Genomic DNA, 23,932 nt, shown 5'->3' with positions numbered 1-23,932 from the left:
TATATTACATATATTTGTGATTAAACATACATACAGAGTCTATAAAGTACAAAGCACTTCTGAGGATCATACCTGCTTAAGTATTTCACATAACTTCTTCTACCTAAAACCTGTTACACTGTCCCAGGCAGAACTGCTTGTCCCTCTTGTGGGCTTTTTCTGTGCTTTGTCCCCTTCATTATGGCTTTTTAAAATGGATAATTGTAGGGGCTCCTGGGTGGCTCAGTTGGTTAAATGTCTGCCTTGGCTCATGTCATGAGGTGTCCATGGGTTTGAGCCTCGAGTCGAGCTCTGAGCTGGCAGCTCAGAGCCTGGAGCCTGCTTCAGATTCTGTGTCTCCCTCTCCCTCTCCCCTTCTCCTGCTCATGCTCTTTCTGTCAAAAATAAGCATTTAAAAAAATGTTTTAAAATGGATAATTGTATAAGTGTTGATTTCCCAGCTTTGCATACTCCCCCTCCCCTACCCACTCAGAATGCCTAGACTATTTTGCACTTATTCCAGACAGTTCAGTCTTACTGACCAAGCTAAAGACTGTTCAATTGAATTGCTCTGCTAAGAGGTTCTTCTCATTGGTGATGGAGGTGGCTGCAGATTTGGAGGTTCCCTGTATTTTCTGCCATGTACAGTTTTGTCATTTTATCCTGCTCACCCCGTATTTCTTTCTTTTATAACCATTCCATACCATATCCTCATTTATTCAAAACTCTATTGTTAGCTAGTACCACATGCCAGTCACCAGGCCTGGTCTTAAAGATGGAGCACTAAGGTATAGCCCATGATCTCAAGGAGGCCACAATTGAAGAAGTAGGTACATTCTGAGTCTTTTAGGCAGCAGGAGTAATTCATAGGTCTTCCCTATAGCATGGACCTCATCCCCGTGTGCTGTAAATGTTAACTGATGCTGATGGTGACAATATTCATGACAAAGGTGATTGACATGCATGTCTTCCCCTCTTCAGCTGTCAGGGTCGCCTGATTTTGCAAATAAAAATAACACCTGTGCAATATTTGGAAAGTACCTATACTAAAAAACAATCACTCATTGTTTACCCCAAATTCAAATTTAACTAGGTGCCCCATATTTTACCTAGTAACCCTCTCTACCATACAGATTCCCAGTGAGGTCTTAGAGTAGAACTAAGACATGAAACCCATTCTAGGAAACTTTTCCTCAGCTAGCTGTCTACCTCGTGCAGAGGTACATTCAGTTGCATTACTCTGTGCTGACTTTACTTGTATACACAGCCCTAAAAACTGCATGCTCCAAAGAGGCACCTGCCACACTAAGAAAGTATTGCATGTGTGCATTCATGCGTACACACACACACACACACACACACACAATTGCTCTGATCAGAAGCATTATTGGATGATCAGTCATTGGTCTTGCGTCTGTTTTATAAGAGCCATGCCATGTGAGTATATCTCAAAATATCATCTGGAAAATAAAAAAGAACAGTGTCAGGAAACATTTTTTCCCCAAATTTGTCTGGAACAGAATTGGACTGTTCCATCTACCATCAGCAGTCAGTGTGTTGATATACCTAATGATGTTTCCATGATATTTGCTCTTATTTCTCTAGCATGCCTTGAGATCATTTGTATGTGGCCAGGCTTTCCTCAGAGAGAAAGCTGTTTAGCAGGGGCTGCCCTGTTGCTGATGGAACTGTATAAAGCCAATGGGGCTTACCAGGTGCACAGTAATGGTCAAGACACAATTTGCTTGACAAATGAAGATGAGACATTTCAGTCTAGACAGGATTGCTGTGATTCAGCTCAGGGGCATTTAGTATTTTCTGGTAAGATTTATTGCTCTCCATGAGAAGGCAAGTTTCAAACCAAGGTGAGAGTAACATATCAATCATCCATGTTACACAATAGCTGAAAGCTCATTCTATTTGTGGGGTCAGAAGGTGCTTGAGCCCAGGAGAGAGCTCTGAGATGGGGAGCCTTGCACCCATGCCTGGCAGCACCTCCCCCATGGTCACCACAAAGTTGTGTGCAGCTGTTTGAGCTCTAGACCAAGTCTGAAGCTCCAACTTGGCGTTTTGCTCATTCTCACTGCCTCCCACATTGGGGTCAGCCTCTCTCATGGTCTTGTAGTCCCCTTCTTGGCTGTTCTTTTCATGATGTGCCTGACGTAGAAATTTATAATGACTCTACAAGTAGCACATGGCATGTGTCTTTATATATGTCTTTATAGTAAAAATTCAAATGCTTCAGCTAAAAGTGAAAACTCTGCTTGCCAGTGCAGCCTCACGCCATGCCACTCTCCTCCCCTGGATAACTCGTTATTCATTGGATGTGTGTTCTTATTTGATAACTGTTTCCCCACTAAGCACCAAGTTCCATGAGCACAGTGTAACAGCTGGCTTGTTTGCAGTCCTCTCTTGAATGTCCAGTGGGACCCACGGTGACTGAGAGAGACCTGGATAACTTCTGTGGATGATATGTCACCATGGGGAGACTTGTATATATTTTTGAAAATTGCCAAAACAAGATTATAAAAATTATAATGTGCTTTGAAGTTTAATCCTGTAAGTGTATCTGTCACTATATATTTGATATCACTTGTATAATCTAACAAATGTACTTTATAAACCCTTCATGAATATGAGGCCCGGGATAAATGGGTCACTAGACCTGGATCAAACAGATCCTGGTGCCTTTCACAGTGCCAGGCTCAAAGTAGGTACTCAGTAATTATTTGTTGGATGAGTAAAAGAATGAAGCCATGTCTCAATGACAGGGAAATCATTTGGTGGTTCAGTTAGGGATTTGGGAGGACAATGTCGGGTGTTGGGAAAATTGAGAAGTCCACAGAATGGTGGGTAGCGACTCAAACCTCCACTTCTTTTTCTGGGATTCCCCGTGGCTGGTTAGGTCACGAGCACAGCCATACCTCTAGTCTAGTGGGATCACATAGTTTTAAGTCGTTTGGGTGACTCACATATCTAAGCCTCCAGGCAGTTATTCAGTCTTGTATTCATGGCATCTCTTGCGTAAAGACACTAAATGTTTGTTGAACAAAATACTGCCTTGTGATTTCTTATGATTTGCTCGTTTGCCATGTAAGCAAAACTGCTGAGAGGCTCAAGATCATTCCTTCCCCCTCTTTCCTCCAGTATTGCCACTTCTTTGTATTAGATGCTCCCCATAGCTTTTTTTGTTTGTTTGTTTTCTTTTTGTTTGTTTTTGTTTTTATCATATCACCCTTAAAGAAGCTCTTTGGAAAGACTTATCCTTGGATCTCTTTTATAGTCCAGCTGTAGATGATGCATGTAGTAACTTCTGCACAGAAACAATTTTAGCCCTTACAAAATGATCCCTGATAAAAAGAAATTTACCATGTGAAATAAATGTGTAAGTAAATAAGTATTCACCATCAGTAAAACCTACCCTCAGTTTTGGGATTACCAGAACAGTTTCCACCTGTATCCTTGTTTCACTTGGTCCATTCAAACCCTAATGGGGCTTTCACTTCCAAGATGGTAGTAAACATTTCAGATGAGAGTTGTCACCTTCCAGAATAATCCTCCCCTTTACTCACTGGGTAAATGTGGATTTCTTCCCAGACCACATCCAAGACTGCCTGTAGTCTGGGAAGAAATGGCAAGAGTGGAGTAATGTGATGGACAGAGAGGTCCTCTTGTCTTGGATAGATATTTTAAAAAGCAGTTGCCATTGCAGAGATGAGGAGAAGGTCTTCTTTTACTTGCTGTCAGGTTGCATGTGGTCATAGGTTTCCTGACATTTATGAATAACAAAGAAAGGCATTATTATGGGAAAACTTAAGTGGACTTTTCTTAGACTGACAGAATAATCACATACCCCAAATTTTAGGATTTCTTTAGTGTCTGAGCAATGCTTGGTTTTGCAGGTAGTGTCCAGGAATAATCTGTTGTAGCCAAGGGGGATAGGGGAAGGGTCTCTTATTGCCAAGATCCCTGCCCTTAGTAGGCTCTGAAGTATATACTCTAAATCATAGAATGTAGGGTTGGAAGGACACTTAGAGATAGGCTTCTGGGGTCAGACGGGTGAAGTGACTTGCCCAAGGTCACAGTGCTACTTGGCAAAGTCAGATTGACATAGGTCCTCTGACCCAACGCTGTCAAAGTAATAAGCCTTTACCAGCTTGCAGAGAACTTGCTTCTCTCTGCCTCGACTGAGAGGAGCAGCCCTCTTGCAGTCAAAGAAGAGGGGATTGAGGAGGCTGGAGGCTGGCACTGCTGTGAGGCAGGAATGGAGGCCATAACTGAAGCTTTTTCTGGTACTTCACAAGGGCTTCTCAGCTCTGTGGGGAAGGCGATACTAGAGGAGGAAACCCTGAGTTCAGTCTGCCACCCCTAGTATTTCTCAAAGTTACCTAGAATTCTATGGATAATAACTCGTTTCCCAGAATCCTGGGTCAGTTCTGGTCTAGAGAAATGAATGAATTTCCTGAGAGATTTTCCCCATGTCTGTAGTTAATGTGTTTATGTATTCATTTATTTGTGCCTCCAGTGCTCACCACATAGTGTGTGTTCAATAAAAATTTATTGAACGAATAGGTATGTGTTTCACTATTTTCCCTTATGAGTGTATTTTAATTTAAATTGAATTTCAGATCCGTTTATCCTCTTGGTAGAACTGTGTAACTCTGAGAAAGTCACTTAAACTTTCTGTACTTTGTCTCTAAATAGGGATGAGAACCTACCATAGAAAGTGGCTGTGGATATAAAAATTGCTGAGAATGGTGCCTTGTACATAGCAAGTGGTAAACAAATGATCCTTATCATCATTGTCGTCATCATTGTCATTGTCGTTATCATCATCTGTTGCCTACATGTTAGACACAATGCCAGATTCCAGAGATTCAAGGGCAGAAAACACAGATGCAGAGGTATCTGGAGGCAGTGCTACCTGAGGGGAATCTTGAAAGGCAAGAACTGGTGGAACTTTGAATTAGGACAGTGATAGTAAATACAGAAGGGAATTATCTAGGAGGTAAGATTGGGATGTCTTGATGATTGATTGGGAATCAAGGGGTAAGAAAGAGGAAATAGTCCAGGAAAGAGCCCAGTTTTCTTACTAGGTATATGGTTGTACTGCTGACTAAGAGATAGTATATGAGAGGAAGAGCAAGCTTAGGGGAGCAACTGGTGAGTTTTATTATAAATGAGTTGCTTTGAGTTGTCCGTGAGATAGCTACATGGACATGTCCATCTAGCATTTGGATGTGTGGGACTAAATGAGGATAGGAGATTGATCCAGGCTGGAGAGAGAGATTTAAAAGTATGAGCAGAAGCTATAAGTGATCATTTAAGACCTTAAGAATTAGTTGGTTTGTCTAAAGAGAACATGTGGGAAAAGAAGTATGAGCCATTATCTGAATCCTAAGAATCACCTCTGTTTAAAGAGTAGGCACTGGAAGAGGAAACTGACAAGGATGGTCACAGAGGCATGGGGAGCATGAAGATGGAGTATTTTGACTGTTAAAGTGTCTCTGCCTCTTTGCCCAGATGACTCCTTATAATCCTTCTCAACACAGTGCTCTCAGGCAGCCATTCCCAATTATAATGTATTTGCCATCATTGATCTAGACCTAATCCCATTGTACAGATGAGCTATTTGAAGGTTTGAGAGGGAAATTAACTCATTTAAGCCTCAGGTCAAAGTCTTTATGCTCTTCTAGCATATGCCTTCCATGAAATACATCCTGTGGCCAGGTATGTGTCTGTGAGACTTTGGGAGATGTCAGCTGGATTGGAAGTTGGTTTGGTTAATTTCACTTCTACCATTTGGGGCTATAGAAGCTGAGAGATGTATTTGTTTCCCAAGACTACCATAACAAAATTTCCCAAATAGCATGGTTTAAAATAACAGATTTATTCTCTCACAGTTCGGGAGTCTAGAAGTCTAAAATCAAAAATGTCATCATGGCCATTTTCCCCGCAGAGCTTCTAGGGAAGGATCTTTTCTTACATCTTCCAGCTTCTGGTGATTGCTGGTAATTCTTTATGTCCGTTGTCTTGCCGATGCATTGCTCCAGTCTCTGCCGGCATAGTTATATAACATCCTCCATGTGTCTGTGTCCCTGTGTCTTCCAGACATTGCCTTTAGGTATTTTCTGGTAACAATCTACATAGTTATTATTGATAATAGGAGAAACTATTTAGCAGTTGCTAAGTATCAGCTGTTTATATAAATTATCATTATTTCTCACAGCCACAATACAATGTAGATGTTATTATTCTTAATTTAAAGAGGAGGAAATGGAAGCTTGGAAATACTAAGTGGCCTACCCAAGCTAACACAGCTAGAAATATACAAAATCAGGTTTAATCCCAGGTCTGTCTGAGGCCATATTGTGTTTTTACAGGATCTAGGGTTGTAAAAAGGTTTAGTGTAAAATCTACTGTGTGTATCTATGCATTAATAGCCTATTTCCTTCCCAAAAGGATTTGAAGCAGCTTATAAAAAATGTATATATAATACGAGAGAATAAAAAGTATTTAAAGAAGTCAAAGTTGAGGGAAAACATGTGTAAGAAAACAAGAGGAACATAAGAATGCATGTCATGATCTCCAATGTCATTAGTGCAGAGGGTTGCAAACCTTCCTTGGGCTTTCTAGAAGCAAAGAGGAAATGTTATCTGTTAAAGTAAACCAAAAGATAAAACCATCAGCAAAGCTAAATCCTCAGAAGAAACAAAGCTTTTCTTGGTACTGAGTCCTGGGGGGCATTTCTCCCATGGGCTTTCAAGAAGCGACCGCTATGGAATTTCTTTGGTAAAGACCCCAGCAACCTCCTTATAGGAGTAACTACCACCACATGCATTGCAAGGGTGATTCTTGTAACCTCCCTATGTGTAGGCAGATGTCACATTGCTAGTGTGAAGTTTCTTGGCAGCCATTCCATAGGGGCTTAATGAGTTTTCTCATGTTGAGTTACAGAATGGATTTCTTTAGTTCAGCTGGATTGGGATAGCATGTCTTCACCATGGCTCAAAATGGGGAAAAGTGTGTTCACTAGAGAATGTTGGCACTCTCGGGGACGTTTGTTCAGTGTGAAGAGACTGCCCTGACATTTCCAGAGCTCCTGCCCGGATCCAATCCTGCATTTCCTATTATATGTAAAGAGGAACGTCTGGAAAACCGATTTGTAGGCATGACTCTCCTCCAGTTAGTCAGAACTGGGAAAACAAGCTATTCTGTCAGATTGACCCAGTGCCATAAACCAAAGTGAAGTATGCACTGGATTTCCACATAGATGTGGGTTTGATTTGCTATACAACAAACTCTAAGGGTGATGGCCCTAGATGTGGGAATCCAAGGAAGTGGCTGGTAGTTTACTCTGTGTTGAAATGACTCTTGTTTCTCCTGAAAGAGCTTCTTCATAGGTTAGATAGCTTAAAATTCAAAGCCAGGATAGCCTTGTGCGATGTCATAGATAATGAAATATTAAGACATATCCTCTTGGAATGATCAGTTTTGCACACTTGGGCATTTTTCATTTAACAGTAAGACTCACTGTGTGGAAAGGGCTGTGGAAAGGGTTGGCCCCAGAACTAAAACATCTTTATATTCCTAGGAGAGCAGAAATTGGGATTACTTTATAGCTATCCCTGCCGGGACAGGGCAGGAACACTTATTGACACATGTGATACTACAATTTGCCATGGACAGTCACTGGGACAAAGAATGCTGAAATTATCCATTCCCTGTGCATTTCATCCATTCAACCTCCATCTCTAAGGGTGTGATACCTGAAACAAGGTAATAAAAAATAAAAAAAGTGAAGTTCACATCCTCATAGAGTGTCTAAATTTCCAGACAATAGAGAATAAAATTATAGAGTGTTATTAAGTGCTATGAAGGAAATTGGCAGGGCAAGAGAGAGGGTGATTGGGGGAGGTGATGGCTGAACTGAGACTTGAAGTCAGCAATGTAAAGAGCTAGAAGGAGAACATTTCAGGCAGAGAAAACTAGAAGTTCAAAATCCCTGAAAACAATGTGGGATATTCAAGGAACACAAAGGAGATTAGTTGGATTGGAGTGAAGGGAAGGGGGGAGATTGGTACAATGATAGATTTGGATTGGATATGGCATGGCAGGCCAGGTGGGAGTTCCAATTCCATTCTAAGACCAGTGAAGACCCATGAAATCATTTTAAGCCAGAGAGTGGTGTAATGTGATATGTGCTTTAAAGACACTGCTTTGGGCACCGCTTGGTGGGCAGGGGGGTGGGGGTACCATTTGGAGAATAGGCAAGAGCGGAAGCAAGGAAGCCAGGTTGAGAGTAGACATCTGGCATGTTAGGTAAGAACTGTAGTGGCCTAGATAAAAGTAGGGGCAGTGGAGATGGAGGAATCAGACTGATTTGAGAGATGTTTTTAGTCAGTTACTTGGGATACACTGGGGCCCAGGCAAATATCTGTGATCACCAAAGGCAGTTTTCCAAAAGTGCCATTGATTACCCATTGTTTATACGGTCTTTACTGAATTAGTGGGACAGTTTTTTGATAAACAGTAAGTAATCCTCTTTGGCATTACATCTTTAACTTGATGGCCTTAAACCAGGTTAGGTCCCTTACACTTAGAACAACAAAATAAATAATTTAGTTAATTGGACTTTGGTTGTGGTTGAAGCTTCAGTTTCTCAGGTTTCACTTTAGGCTAAAATGTCTGAGAGTGTCTCCTGATACATATCCTATGTGTACACAGAACAAATATATATTCCTGTGCATTTTGACATTTAAATAAAGTAATGTGTTTTTATGATCAGTTTAAACTGTAGATTGCTATCTGTGGTCAAATCATAACGGAATATAATCATACAATTCTGAATGAAGGTAAGAAAGCGGTCCTAATCTGTCATTTACTAAACCTAGATGAAAGCCTATAGCTCACAACTCCACCAGTTGTCCACAATTCTCACCAGTTTGGTTTTTTAATAAGGTCTCAGAAATATCTAATTCTCAGAAATGTCTATGTGCATGAATGCTCTGGCATAAGCTATCCTTCGAAACACTGGTGCTTAACAGTCTAGATCAAGATGTTCTTGTCACTGAAATCAAGCCATAGCAGACTTTTCTCGTGTCACAGAAAAATTGAAAAATGAAAATTCTATATTTCAAGGTTTTCAGCAACATCTTTCTTAAACTTTTGGCACCTGTGATGGTTTATCTACAGTAGAACCTTGTCTGCAATGATACCTTAGTTCTATATTATTTAGTTATTTTATGAGCCAGTGTCTGATTTGGCATACAATGAGTGTATTCACTATCTTATAAATAATCTATCAGTATTTCATAGTTTTGCAAAAATCTCAGGCCTTCCAGATGCTACCTACTTTAACAAACACGTCCAAAGAAAGAAGAATGGATCAAACATGGCGGAAGCATTTTTTCTCACGTAAAGCTTAGAACAGAGGTACTTGAGCAATGGTTGGCTTTTTTCCAAGCAGTGGTCGGGGACACAGAAACCCTTATCCTGTGACTTTGCTATCTTCGATGTAGCTTTCAAGGTTTCACAGCTTATCTTCATCAAGCTGGGACAAAATGGCAAGAGCCAGAGGGGTGTGCATGGGGCATTGTATGAGCCAGTCTTGGAGGGGCACATATTACTTCCAGCCACATCCTGTCGGTGGGAACTTAGTCACATAGTCATAGTCCCAGCTGAGTGCAAGGGACGCCAGGAAATTTAGCCCAGCTGTGTGCCCAGGAAGAGGAGGGACTATAGTGATCAACAGCTAGCCCGTCTCTGCCATGCTGCTGATACAATTGGAGAAATAGACCAGCAGTCAAAGTGTGTTGGCAGTGGTATGAACGGGAGGAGGAGTTGGGCTGGCAGGATGAGTGACACACATTGTAGATACTCAGTAAAGATTTTCTGCAATCCATTTGAACAGAACTGGAGTTCTCAAAGCCATAAACAGCTTTCTAATAGGGTTATTTTCTTTTTTACTGAAGAGCAGAAGAAGTACTGTCGAAATAAGAGTTTTGGCCTTTTTTTTTTTAAGGTTATGCAAATAAGAGACATTATTAATTTGATGGCTTTAAAAAAAAAGCATGCTTTCCATACAAGAAATATATTTTTGTAGAAAGATACTGTCATTAGCCTTCTTTAAAACTCAGAACCCATAGCACTTATTTCCCATGGGGACCAACATGTGGAAGGTCCTTCAGTATCATTCACAGCTAATACTACACTGGGCACTAATCGTACATCAAGCATACTAAGTTTGCAAACAGCATTTTACTTTATCACCAAGAGACTCTGTAAGATTTCATTTTACAGTTTTTCTTAAACTTATTTTTTTATTTTTATTATTGAAGTTATACTATTATTTAAGTGAAAATAAATGTCTTGAGTATTATCATGTTCTGGATGAATGATTTCTAAGAATCACTTCAGAGGTGAAAGGAGATTATCATTCCTTTTTTTTAAAGCTCATTTTATTTTATTTTTTATTTTATTTTTTTTAATTTACATCCAAATTAGTTAGCATATAGTGCAACAATGATTTCAGGAATAGATTCCTTAGTGCCCCTTACCCATTTAGCCCATCCCCCCTCCCACACCCCTCCAGTAACCCTCTGTTTGTTCTCCATATTTATGATTCTCTTCTGTTTTGTCCCCCTCCCTGTTTTATATTATTTTTGTTTCCCTTCCCTTATGTTCATCTGTTTTTTCTCTTAAAGTCCTTATATGAGTGAAGTCATATGATATTTGTCTTTCTCTGACTGACTAATTTCACTTAGCATAATACCCTCCAGTTCCATCCATGTAGTTGCAAATGGCAAGATTTCATTCTTTTTGATTGCCGAGAAATACTCCATTGTATATATACACCACATCTTCTTATCCATTCATTCATCCATCAATGGACATTTAGGCTCTTTCCATACTTTGGCTATTGTTGATAGTGCTGCTATAAATATGGGGGTGCATGTGTCCCTTCGAAACAGCACACCTGTATCCCTTGTATAAATACCTAGTGGTGCAATTTCTGGGTTGTAGGGTAGTTCTATTTTTAGTTTTTTAAGGAACCTCCATAGTGTTTTCCAGAGTGGCTGCACCAGCTTACATTCCCAAGGAGATTATCATTTCTAAATGCTGAATCTGTAGCACATGACTTTGTAACTGGTTGTTATTCAAAAGATATTTGTTGAGTGCCTACTATGTGTCAGATGCTTTCTAGAAACTGGAGATTCAACTCTGACTCACAGATGCTTTCAACCTCACCAGTAGATCTGGGGGGACTCAGCCTAACGATCATCTGCTTCCATGGTCGCTGTCAAAACAAGAGCCACGGGACAAAGTATTTACTTTAATCCCTCATACTGAACCCCTCTGCATAGCTGCTTCCTAAAACAACGAAGGAATCAACTGAGACCTGGAAACTCTTCATCAAAAAACTGTTTATTTGTTTTTCCAGTCCTGGTTGCTGTAAGCTGACTTATTCTAAAGCAGTTTATGTTTATAGAGCCTGTGTTATGAGCAGCATGCTAAAGAATGCCAAGTAGTAGAAGACATGCCCAGTGAGGAGAAACTAAGCACCATGCAGAATATGCAAGTGACAAGACTGGGATGCTGAGTAAGTACTCCGTGAATTCACAGACTTACAGAGAACCCCTCTGGCTGGAAAGACAAGAGGGAGAAGTAGGCAGCGAAGGATAAGCAGAAGATACTTGTAGGTTTGGATCCCAGTTCTGCCTCTCACTGGCTGTGTGACCATGGGTGAATGTCTTACCTGGTGGAAGCCTCAGTTTCTTTATCTGCAAAAGATAAACCTTAACGCCGATTCATAGACAGGATGATACAAATGTAAAGTGCTTAGCTCTTTAAGCGTCTGAAATGTGGAAAACACTCAGTAAATAATATCAGTTAATGCAGCAAAAGCCTCAGTAAATAGTTTTGTGTTTTGTTTGTCTATCAAGTAGCAATATTACATCATAAGACTGTGGTCATATGACCTAATTAAAAGGGCTGGCATAGTGCCTACCCTGTGGTTAGCATTCAGTAAATTTTATTATTATTACTATGGAAGATGTAGATAGATGAGAGAGGTCATCTTGGACATGCAGAGGGGACACGTAGTCTGGTGTGGGCTGGAACCCTCTACTACAGTGCATTTGTTCAGATGAGTAGTAGCTGAAAGGTAGGTGACAGTTGTAAAATGTGTGAAACATAAATGAAGAGCCTCTTAATAGAGATGTTGAAGGAAGATTCCAGGATTCCAGAAGAAAATCAAATGCATGATCCCTGAGTTTCCTTCTGACTCTGAGATTCTGTGGTATCTCCCAAACTTCTGGTGATTCCTGAGAAAGACCACAGTGAATCAAAGATCCGTGCAGTAGAGTTCCAGTGTTATAGCCCAGAACACACCAGCAATAAGGCGATGAACATGCTCTGTCTTTTCTGTTTTGACAATAGAAACCATTTGCTGAGAGAAGAGAATGTTTTAGTTTTCATGTGGCAATCTGCCCAAGTACTTGACTTTACAGGTAAGGGAGGGAAACGAAACCCTCCCAAAGAGTATTTGGTGACATGCCATTTCCTGCTCATTTTTTTCCCATTCAGTTTTGAGAGCCAGAGTCAAAGAGAGGGAAAAGAGAAGAAGAAATAAAAACAAAACAAAACTTAACTCTCCAGGAAATGAATCTCCAGGCAGAAATGAGACATCCGAACAATATGTCACTTCACATACTTTGTGTTTGGGTCAGTAAGTAGGTCCTGAGTTTGCCAAAGTGCACCTGAAGGCTGGTGCAGGACAAGAACCACTCCCGCAAGGCAGGAGGGCCTCCAGCGTTTGGCTCTGAAGACGAGCTGGAGTGGCATGCAGACTGCTGCCTCCATTGTGTTGGCCTGAGTCTGAGGACAATCTAGTGCATCATTCCTGAAGTGTTCCATGAAATGTGATGTGAAAAGTAAGTTGAGAAAATTCAGGATTAAACAAGCTAAGTATGTTTCTTTACTGGAGGACTCCTCAAGACCTTTGAAATGCCAGCATGAATCTATGAGTGTCCAAGGAGGAGAGTATGAATTCTGTATTCCCCAAAGGTACTGGAAAGTGATACTGTTTGATGTAGAATATATACCTAGAGGCTTGAGCAGCCTTTGGGCAAAGCTGATTTAGGATCAGGAACACCAGGCTACATCATTTCTTTGTTCTTGCCCTTTCTCAGGGGATCCAGATATAGACACAGATGTTTGCAGGCAGCTTTGCCTGTCCAGTGGACAAATGGGGGTCACTATCCAGGAGGGCACAACCATATGGAAATGCCTGATGGGGGATGGTAGGGAAAATAATGCCCCCCCCCAAATGTCCACATTCAAATCTCTAGAACCTGTGAATATTTTACCTTACATGACAAAAGGGACTTTGCATGGGTGGTTACCGTAAAGACACTGAGATAGGGCTGTTATCCTGGAGGATCAGGGTGGGCCCAATGTAATCAGAGGGAGGAGGCAGGTGAGGGTCTGAGAAGATGCAAGGGCTGAAGTAGAGGTTGGAGGAAGGTGGGCCCATGAGTCAGGGAATGTAGGTAGCCTCCGGAAACTGGAAAAGGCAAAGAAATGGATTCTCCCATAGAGCCTCCAGAAGGAAGACAGCCCTGCCACCCATTTTAGGCTTCTGACCTACAAGCTGTAAACTAATACATTTTTGTTGTCGTAAGCCACTAAGTTTATGCTTAGGTAATTTGTGACAGCAGCCACAGGAAACTAATATATAGGGTTTGATAATGGTCTCACCTTTCCTGTGTTTGAAGAAGGATGGTTAATATACCCCAGTACCCTTCTAAGACCCTGACACTGGACAGGAAGCCTGCCACTTACCACTATCTGGCCAAGTGGATCCTGCTTTCTGGTTGTCCTTCCTCCACCTTCCCATCCCTGCAGTGGCCAAACATCACTCCAGCTCTTGCTGCCCTGCTTAGATATGCAGTGATCAGTCATCAATGGACTTTGAAAGAAGCGATGCAACTGGTCACTGGTGAGTGATGTGCACCTGCTATTTGCATACTGATTTGTGGACTGAAGAGTCACCTGCCCGGCTTGTACTTCACGCACTTACTAATATGATATTCTGTGGTAACTGAAATCTGAACCTGGTTGTTGTGGGACTGATATTATTTAACCAAACCACGGTCATGGAAATGCATGCCTGTCAGAACTGTGCACAACTGAGGGCTGCATGTATTTAAGTTACAGCACAAATCCTGCAGTATACTTGTTATAACTGGACTGGTGGGCAGCCATGCCCTCATGCATCCACTGCATACCAAAGTCTGCATGTGGCTGCTGTGAGAGTTAGGGATGTTAGCAAACCCTGTATGAATTTGAAGTTGAGCAGAGGGTAGTGCAGCACTATTTGTGCCTCGTTTCCGATGATCACAGTTTAGTTCTCTGGGAAACGGATTCTGAGACGCTGAGATTTGCACGTAGGAGGCTTACTGGAGACTACTTATGGTAACGCCTGGCAGGGAAATGAGGGCAGCAGAATTGGGCAGAGGGAGAGGTAGACTCTGAGGCAGGAGGGGTTGATGGGGGCAGCTCTGAAGCTGGAATGACACTAAGGCAAGGAGGTCGGGTCTTTGTGTCCGTCAGCCAGTCACTGGATGTGGGCTGCCCAAACCACAGCAGAGAAGTTCCCTCAGAGAGGTAGCTGTCTGTAAGTGTAATTCCTGGGGACACACTCAGCTCAGAGGCTCTGGCAGCCTCCAACACTCTCAGCAATGAATGCTTCAGTCCTGAAGGGAGCCACAGCACATTACAGGGTCCACCACACCTATGATTCTGGTGCCATCAGACAGCCAAACTTTACAGGGGCCTGAACACTATTTCTCGCAAGGCTCACTCAACTCAGAATCTGGGGCAAAGTGAGAAGAAGAGACTGGAGAGCTGACAGACGGTTGAAGGAGGAAGGCAGGGCCACCACCTTTTAGCCCAGAATTACCCTCTTCCAGGGTAAAGAACGGAGTGAAGGCCCCCTGGGCCTCATTGGCCTCTGCTTGCATTTTCACTTAAGACAACTTGTTAACGTGAAAGGAGTTGAAGGCCTTGTGCCTTGGTCTTGTCTTGGCTTCTTAGGGCACTTGGACTCTGAATTGGAGCAGAGGAAGGAAATGACAAAAACTTGAAGTTGAAAGTTGCTGAGATTGACATTCATAGTCAATTTTTCCTGTAGTAAAATATAGATATCTTGTAAAGAAGAGATGAAGTTTTTTTCACTCCCGGCCCCTCCTTCCCTGTCCTCCTTTTTCCTTTTGGTTCTTAGACCCCACACATGCATCAGCTTTACTGCAGGTTAGTTACCCAAGCTCCTTAGTCCCTGAATTGGGAAACAGTGGGGTCAGTACTTCTCATTCACTGAAGTGACTGATCAGCTCACGCTTCAGGTTTTGAGGACTGCCCCTCCCTCCAAAGAAAGGGAGGGTTGGCAGATCTCTGAAGTCAGTAGGGAGATGACCAGGGCAAGAGAGAACTTTGTCACGAAGGGCTGGCAGCATGTTTTAGAATTGCTGATACCAATGCTCAGGCTAGATGCCAGGGAAAAAAAGATTAGTGCACACTTCATGTGGTAGTCTCTTTAGAAAGACTGAAGATTCCGCTGCCTGTAACCATTTAGATTTGACATCCTGATGGACTGAGTGTTTGGAGGCTACCTGACATGGCCTCCTCATCTGGAGAACCAAGTCTGACCCATCCAGAGTGGCCACCTGGGGAGGCAGAATTAGGAAAGATGCTGAGGACAGAAGGAGCCGCTGGCTGACTGGCTGATGGTTGCCCTGACATGCACCTGGGGAGGAGTGGATATGTGGGGAGGCTGATGTGTATTTGGCCATCTCAGGACTGGAGTGTCTACCAGTAGTCCTCAGGTGGCTGAAGGGAGTTTTTGTTTGTTTCTTTAAATGATATCCAATTCTTACCTTTAACCCATTGTGGGACATGCTATAGTTTTTGAGTTATTTAGAGGTAACATGTTGAATGTAGGATGATAAGCGAAAGAGGTAATTGTCTAGTCTCTAGACTTTAGGGAAAAAGTGAAGGAAAATTAAATCCCAAAATGAGGGTTTGGGATGAGGAAGAGAGAGTGGTATTGGAATGTGTAAATATTCTTTGGTATTGTTAGTACGTAGGGGACACAGATCAGGGGCTCCATGAACACGGTTCTAGGTCCTATGTGGCTGGACCAGTTGATATGAAGGTTGCTTTGGTTTCAAATTTGCTCTGATAGCAGGTAATGAAGTATGACAATAGAGCTGATGGCACTATGCTTAGCAAATGATGACTAGAAACCAAAGACCTACCTAATCAGTAGGGAGAGGGATTGCATGTATTTGGAAGAAATAAGGAGAGCTGAACTTGGTGGCAGAAGAGTGAAGGACAAACAGGGTTAGATTCCTGAAAGAGCGTCAAGGATTTTTTAAATGTCCTTTTGTCCAGCAACATCTGTGTTTGTCAAGCAAAAAGCAAAAATGTCAGTTCTCTGACATTTTCCCTTGTTGGAAGTATATTACTTTGCTCAACATGGAGTCCTCATCTCATAAATAGCATTAAAAAAAATTTTTTTTACATCATATTGCTAAAGAGTTTTAAACAAGGACTCTTCATCTGTTTGGTAAGGACACCTGTTCGTGCTTTCTCTAATTTAAATTGCATAATAGGGGCCCCTGGGTGGCTCAGTCAATTGAGTGTCTGACTTCTGCTCTGGTCATGATCTCAGAGTTCATGAGTTCGAGCCCCACATCAGACTCTGTGTTGTCAGCATGGAGCCCATTTCGGATCCCTTGTCCCCCTCTCTCTCTGCACCTCCCAGCTCTCTCTCTCTCTCTCTCTCTCTCTCTCTCTCTCTCTCTCTCTCTCTCTCTCTCAAATAAAAATAAAAAACAGAAACAATAAATTTCATAATAAGGCAGCTTGGTAAAGCAACTTTGCATTTCCCTAAGATACCTTACAGGTAGAAAGTCACCATTTTCCCAGTAGAGGGAACTTGAGACATAGAAAGAAACTAAAGGTCAAACAGACTCAATTAAAGTGGCTTTTTTGGCACCTCAGTTCTGGATTTCTGGTTAATGGGGGATTTTTTTCAATTGTTATTTGGAAGTTTTCAATAGTTCTGAGGTCTAGTCAAGTATGCCACAATATTTAAGAACAGGACACAGTTAAGGTAGGTGTAAACGCCAGAAATCGAAGTTGAACCTGTCTGTATAAGACTACTTAAAAAGCTGATTTCCAGATGAAAAATTCACAAATATTTCGAGATATCTGTAAATTATGAACCAGTTCAAGGTAAAAATGGCAAAATTATAATTCTATCCAATGTAAGACAGCTCTGAATGTTGTAAACAATATCTAAAATAAAATTATGCCCTCAAGATCCTTCAGTGTTAGCATACACTGTTTTCCTGTACTGACAAACAAACACACAAAGCCATTCATTTCCTGCTTTAACTTGTCCCTTGGAAGGTGGGATACTGGCATAATATGACTCATTTCCCTCACAAACCGGATGTTGCCATTCTGACGAGAAATGGCATGGGTGGAAAGCAAATTAATAAATATTAAAGTGTCTGTCCTAGGAAACTGTTAAATTGGACAGTGAATGATGCAGTGACTCAACTGAAAATGTACGTTGGATTAGATATGATTAATATTCCAGTTATTAGACTGATGAAGATGTCCTAACCTGACACATTTCCTATCCATGTGCTTTAAATAAGGATCCTGAGTTCATCTTGCTGCGCCTATTAGAATAATGATTTGTTTACATGATTACTTGCTTTGTGAACCTAACATGTTAATAGGCTTGCTTCCTTAGTCATCCTTTAAAGAAGGTTCTTATTGGACTGTTGAATCATAAGGAGACAGGGTTTTTGGGTTCTAGTCTCATCCTCTGGCTTAGATGTGATTTCACTTTGTTCCTTAGTCTTTTCATACATAAAAGAAATAAATTATTAGCATTAGCTCTGAGGTATAAAAATAAATGCATTTGCCTATTTAAGTCCTTGAGTAAAATCTTTAAATTACATAAAACTCTATTACACTATTCATATTTTAATAAGAGAAGGAAAACATATCCCTTAATGAATTTAGGAACTTGGATTAGGGTAAATTGGTCAGACAGTTTAGAATTTAAGTTCATGATTCTTTTCTAGCCCACTTCCTGGATAGTAATTGATGCATATACAGATAAATTTGGTAACATGCACTTTGAAAGTCCTGTGTTAAGATCTTGTTCTTTGAATCAGAGGTTACATCCTGGCAGTCTATTTGGGGCCTCAGAGATGTTTTATTTGTTCATGGAAAGCACCGATTTTTCTTTTTAGTTGTCAACCTCTAGAAACACAGAGATTTCACATAAAAATTAGGATTTCCTGGGGCGCCTGGGTGGCGCAGTCGGTTAAGCATCCGACTTCAGTCAGGTCACGATCTCGCAGTCCGTGAGTTCGAGCCCAGCGTCAGGCTCTGGGCTGATGGCTCGGAGCCTGGAGCCTGTTTCCGATTCTGTGTCTCCCTCTCTCTCTGCCCCTCCCCCGTTCATGCTCTGTCTCTCTCTGTCCCAAAAATAAATAAAAACGTTGAAAAAAAATTAAAAAAAAAATTAGGATTTCCAGTTACTCTTTAAAAATCAGAAAATCCAGCAGTACTAGGTTTTATACCCACATCAGCAACAGCTGCTAGCACTGAGGACCTGCCCCCTTTAAATAATACCTGAGCCGCAGTACTATTTTGTCTCTTCCTCTGCCTGACAGCTCAACACATTTGTGTATGAGACCCTGATTCTACAGGGTCTACAGACCAGTGTTCTCTGTTGGCCTAGATGGGAAAACTCTGGCATTGAGAGTAGATGATTTAGGCATTATTAAGTGGTATTTGTATTCCAAGAGATTAAGTACCTGAAAGATGACTTATGGTACTGCTGCCTTGAATGGTCCTTTCCCAAGATGTGAGTTCTAACCTTTTTCTACTTTCTCTTGTTTATCCAAAGATGCATTTGCTAATGTTTTATCAAACCTGTAGCATAACGAGCCTTCCCCTCCCAACACAGACATCACACATCACACGCTTATTCTAGCAACTCCTCTAATTAATGGTCTAGCACAGCTCATAAGATTCCCAAAGCCAATTAAACAATGCTCACCCTGTACCTCCCAGTAGATTGGAGAGTAGCTTGGCAAAGGCTGTGATTGATATGAAAAGTAACCACGTATTCTTAAGCACTTTTAGCACTGTTGTTACTCTATGAGGCACAAGCTTTCAACACAGTGGCCTTTTATCCTCTGTGCTTTTGGAGGGTGAGAACACCATGAAAGCTACAAGCACCACAGCTTTCCTAGGAGCTGGGAATAAAGGCTGAGGGGGATGAGGGGGAGGGAAGGGAGTGACAGGGGAGGGAGATCGCAGCTGTCATCTGAATAGTATTTTCCTCTTTCATTATCCCCTTGTCTCAAACCCCCATCCATTCATATTCATGGTTTCCACCTCTCTGCACATGGCCAAGGCCAGCTTCCTTTGCACATTTTATTTCCTTGTCTGGGATTTTCATTTGGATTTCTAAGAATTATTGAACTGTTTCAGAAAAAGAATCAGCTAGTAGAAACTGGAGATGGTTGGTAGAGAATCTCCTGGGAGGAATTTATTTAAGCATGACAAGTTAATGCCAAATCTATATAGTAAGTTAACTTTATGTCCATTGATCTTTATTTATTTTCATTTATTTCTTACTAATTCAGTGGTTATTTAGTTCCACATGTAGGAAGGCTGTATTCATATTCATGTTATAGAGAAAAAAATGAGGAAAACATTTTATATTCTAATTACTCAAGTAATACGTATTTAGTGTAGAAAGTAAAACTACGAAAATTCAGGAGATGCAAAGAAGACATTTGAAATTACCCTATCTTACCACCTAATTATTGTTAATTTTCGAGTTTATTTCTTTTCAGTCAAACATGTGTGTGTATTTTTTAGGAAAATTAAGATAATTTTAGATGTGCTATTTTATTATCTACTTGTGTATGTGTAAAATTAAATCATAAATATTTCCATATCTTCAGATATTATATTAAAGCTTTAAAAATGTCTCTATAGAATTGCATTATATGGATGCTCTGTGATTGATCTATTTTTAGCAAGGTAGGTTTATCACATCCAAACTTTGTGCACATCTATGATTTTTCCTTTGGAAAAATTCCCAGAAGTAACTTGTGGGTCAAAAGGTATGACTAGGCTTTATAGTAACCCCCAGGAAGGTTGTAGGAACTGAATGAAGCCCCTAGTGGCATTTTATGAGAGCTCTAAATAGGGAAATTTTCTGAGAATGCCTTTTTGGGAAGCTGCTCTGAATATACTTTGACTACTTTTACCTAGATTTTTTTTTTACATAGATATTTTTACTCTATGAAGAAGGCTAACCATTTAAGTTTCTTGGCTTACAGAACAATGTTTGGAAAAAGCCTAGTCCATCTTGACCATCATCCTAATCAACATTTGTTTTATATCATGAATGAAAGACCAACTCTTCTGTAAGAAAACATAAATGACTGCTGGGGAACATGTATTTGCTTTGAGAACTCTTGGGACCAAGAAAATAAAATATTTAATAATGACAGCATAATGAGGCCATAGGGGTGCTGAAAATGTTAATTAAAGAATGATTTTAAAGTTCCCCAGAAGCCTAGGGAGAGTGTGGAGTATGTCCTGCAGGCTTCCCAGGAGAAGGATTCAGTTCAGAATAGGTAGATTCCTTTGTTGACAAACACTAATATGTTGTAACTACCTGGAGTGGCTTAAGTCGGAGCTAAATTTTTAAACCCATCCACAGTTTCCCCTCTTACAAATGTAATGCACCGTATTTACTGGAGTCCTTTTATTCTATTGAGAAGGTGTACCACAGCTAAACACACGCATATCTTTAAACATGTAGGCTACAGAACTAAAATTTTAAAACATATCTGGAAAAGTTTAGAAGTGAATATTGTACTGTCTCTATGCATAGTATCACAATTTACAACGAAAGGGCCATAGGAACACAAGCCCTGAACTGACCGACTGAATTAGAACTTCAGGCTCTGGTCAAAAGAATGCTTTATAAATAGATCGAATATGGATAAGTGCTTCCTAGTATTGTCTAATGAAAGTTTTCAGTGGTCCTTTTGAGTTTAAAGGGGTTTCTAACCCCCAGCGGTAAAACTGGATTTTGCTATAGTTGCTTACTTGGCAAACGTAACCTCCTGTTGTCCATGCAGTAGACTAACCATGTAAAGACTACATGACTTGATTACACAACCTGATGCCAACGTGAAACTCCAGTTGGAAAACTCACTATATTTTATAGTTATAAAAGCAATGAATTTTTTTGTTTGTTTTTAATGATTCTACTTAGAAAATCTGTAAATTGGAGTAATGTAGAAGGATAAAGCTGTTACATGCCTTATAAGAGAAATCTATGCTAATTATAATAGTATGTTGCCAACATGATTGATTTGTAAGAGATGTTGTCCCATTGAGGTCCTGGGACCTGTAGTTCCTGTTCCCTGAGGGCAGACTTCCATGAGATGCAGAAAAGAATTCTGCATCTTTCTTTACAGTAAAGGGAACTCTTGAAATTTTACATTTCTAGAGTGAATGTCCAAGATTAATCTTTCCTGATGGTTCTTCTGCTGGAATATCAAGCTCCATAAAGTACTTATCACCAGCCACATTAATAATATATGAAGCTGGCCCAGTAACTAAGAAATACGGAGTTCAAACCCGTTTAGATTTTTATACATCAACCAATAGCAATTCTCCTGAATTTCATTCATTCACCATATTCTTGTATTCATTCCTTCATTCATGTATTAACTCATACCTGAACTGTCTAAATTGAGTGCAGCAGACACCTGAAGCCATAAGGATCAGCTTCTTGCCCTCAAGATCACAGCCCAGTGGCACAAGAGAAGAATTCTAATACCAAGGAAGCGTGCTCGATGAGCACAGGCACGGGGCCGGAGTAGCTAACCCTGCCTCAGAGTCCGTTCTGTGTCCCTCAGCTTCTTTCATTTTATTTTACTTTCTATTTTACTCTAGAGCCTGCCTAATCTGATTGTGGACACAGAGCAGCAGCGTCTGCCTCACTGGCAGTTTGTGAGAAATGCAGCGTCTTGACCCCATGCAGACCTATTGAATCATGGCTTGCATATTAACAAGATCCAAACTTTGTCAAACGATTAAATCTCCTCATGTGTGAATCAAAGGGGTACCATTACAAATGTATCCTCTTAAAAGAGTGAGCAGAGAGAACCCACTCTTAATCAATGGGTGTTGGAATAATTGAGTAATAATAGCTCCCTTCCTGATATGTCTACTGCTTGCCAGTGTGGCTGTTGAATGACTCGGACATAGGATCTTACTCATTTCTCTGTGTAACCTGCAAGAAAGGAATACTTCTCCCCATTTTGTAGAAGCTCACAGGGCTCAAGGGATGTGTCCAAGGCCAAAGCCTTGCTCCTGCTCCTGCAGTACCTATACAGACTATCCAATACTGGAGACGTATCCCCGAAAGCTTGCTTTACACTTCATTTCCTCGTGTCTGTCAGTTTCATGATAGCAGTTTAGTCTGCCAAGCTCAAACAGATCTGAAGCCAGAGTTATTTTCTGCTCCAAATACAATTAATAATTGCTCTCAATTTGCTAGCAGGAAGCCTGGCCAGTTCCCAAAGGCAGTTTTGGTCAGTGGTTGAATCCCCCTGGTATGCTTATTTATGGAGCTAGATATTAGATGAATTACTTCTCCAAAAATCTTCAGGTAGACCCCACCTTGGGGATCATTTGGGCAACAGTTGGCCGGCAGACTGTCAGAAACCTGGGCCTTCAGAGACTGTTTCTTTGCTATAAGATGTACTTTACTCAGGGAATGCATATTGAATCAACTTTTAAAAGATTTTGTGTTTTAGATTCATGGCATCTGTTTTTCTTTTCAAGTTTTTTCTATTCCATTTCTTTTTCTGTTCAGTAAAAGAAAGAGTGTGACATTTTACAGTCATTGTAGTAAGTGTGAACATTGTGAGGATACGTGAAGACAAGTTAATCATCTCTCCCCTAGTTTTCCTGCTCACTTCCTTCCTCCCACTTCCTCCACAGATTGCCTTGTGTGGTTCCACACCTTTCTCCTTCCTCATACCAATGTACACAAACAGATTTGTGCATATGCAGGGTTTTCAGTTTTATAGAAATACTCTGCTATTTGCTTTTAATATGTCTTAAACATCCCTCTCTCTACTCTCACCTCTCACTTGCAGAATTCATTTTTCTTCACTACAAGGACTCTCAATTTGAGGTGAGGAAAATAAGACTGTTTCAGTTAAGTATCTCAGACTGGAGTTTAAGGAGCTACGCAATAAAGGCAGCAATGCAAAATAAAAGGTGCATGTAAATGTGAAAATGCCTGCATTAATCTTTAAGGAATTATCTTTCTAATCTAGATTATTAAAAAAGAGTGGTTTGTGCTGATCTACGTCTTTTTCTCCACTCTCTAGAACTAAGCAGTTTGATTGATGGTGACTGTTTCTGGACAGAAAATATGTCTCATTCTGACAGGATTATTGCAGCCACCTGAAATGTTCTAAAAGTATGCTACACTCATTTCTCTCTCTTTCTATTATCTTTATTTATTTATTTATTTATTTATTTATTTATTTATTTATTTTTGTCATGATAAGTGTACTCTCTAATCCCCAACACCTATCTATCCCCCTCCCCTCTGCTAGCATCAGTTTGTTCTCTTTAGTTAAGAATCTGTTCTTGGTTTGTCTGTCTGTCTGTCAGTCTGTCTCTCTCTCTCTGTCTCTCTTTTTCTTCCCTAAGTGCATTTGTTTTATTTCTTAAATTTCACAAAAGAAGATCATATGGTATTTGTCTTTCTCTGACAGATTTATTTCATTCAGGATTATACTCTCTA

At 40.7% G+C, this 23,932-nt stretch overlaps 1 protein-coding gene across 11 annotated transcripts in view; it reads left to right on the top strand.

The window, feature by feature from the left end:
• Positions 1-23,932, top strand: part of MOB3B (MOB kinase activator 3B) — a 202,980-nt gene that overhangs the window by 7,622 nt on the left and 171,426 nt on the right. Inside the window, exon 1 of one of the 11 annotated variants that reach the window (XM_045043696.1) lies at positions 10,997-11,581. The exons of the other annotated variants lie outside the window; for them this stretch is intronic. The gene's annotated coding sequence lies outside the window, so the exon portion shown is untranslated. Of the gene's footprint in view, positions 1-10,996; positions 11,582-23,932 lie in introns of those variants that run through there. 11 annotated transcript variants of the gene reach the window in all.

This window comes from Felis catus, chromosome D4, assembly GCF_018350175.1.
Source record: "Felis catus isolate Fca126 chromosome D4, F.catus_Fca126_mat1.0, whole genome shotgun sequence".
Lineage (NCBI taxonomy): Eukaryota > Metazoa > Chordata > Mammalia > Carnivora > Felidae > Felis > Felis catus.
Note: the sequence above shows the minus strand (reverse complement) of the source record. Positions and strands in the feature narration are given on the sequence as shown.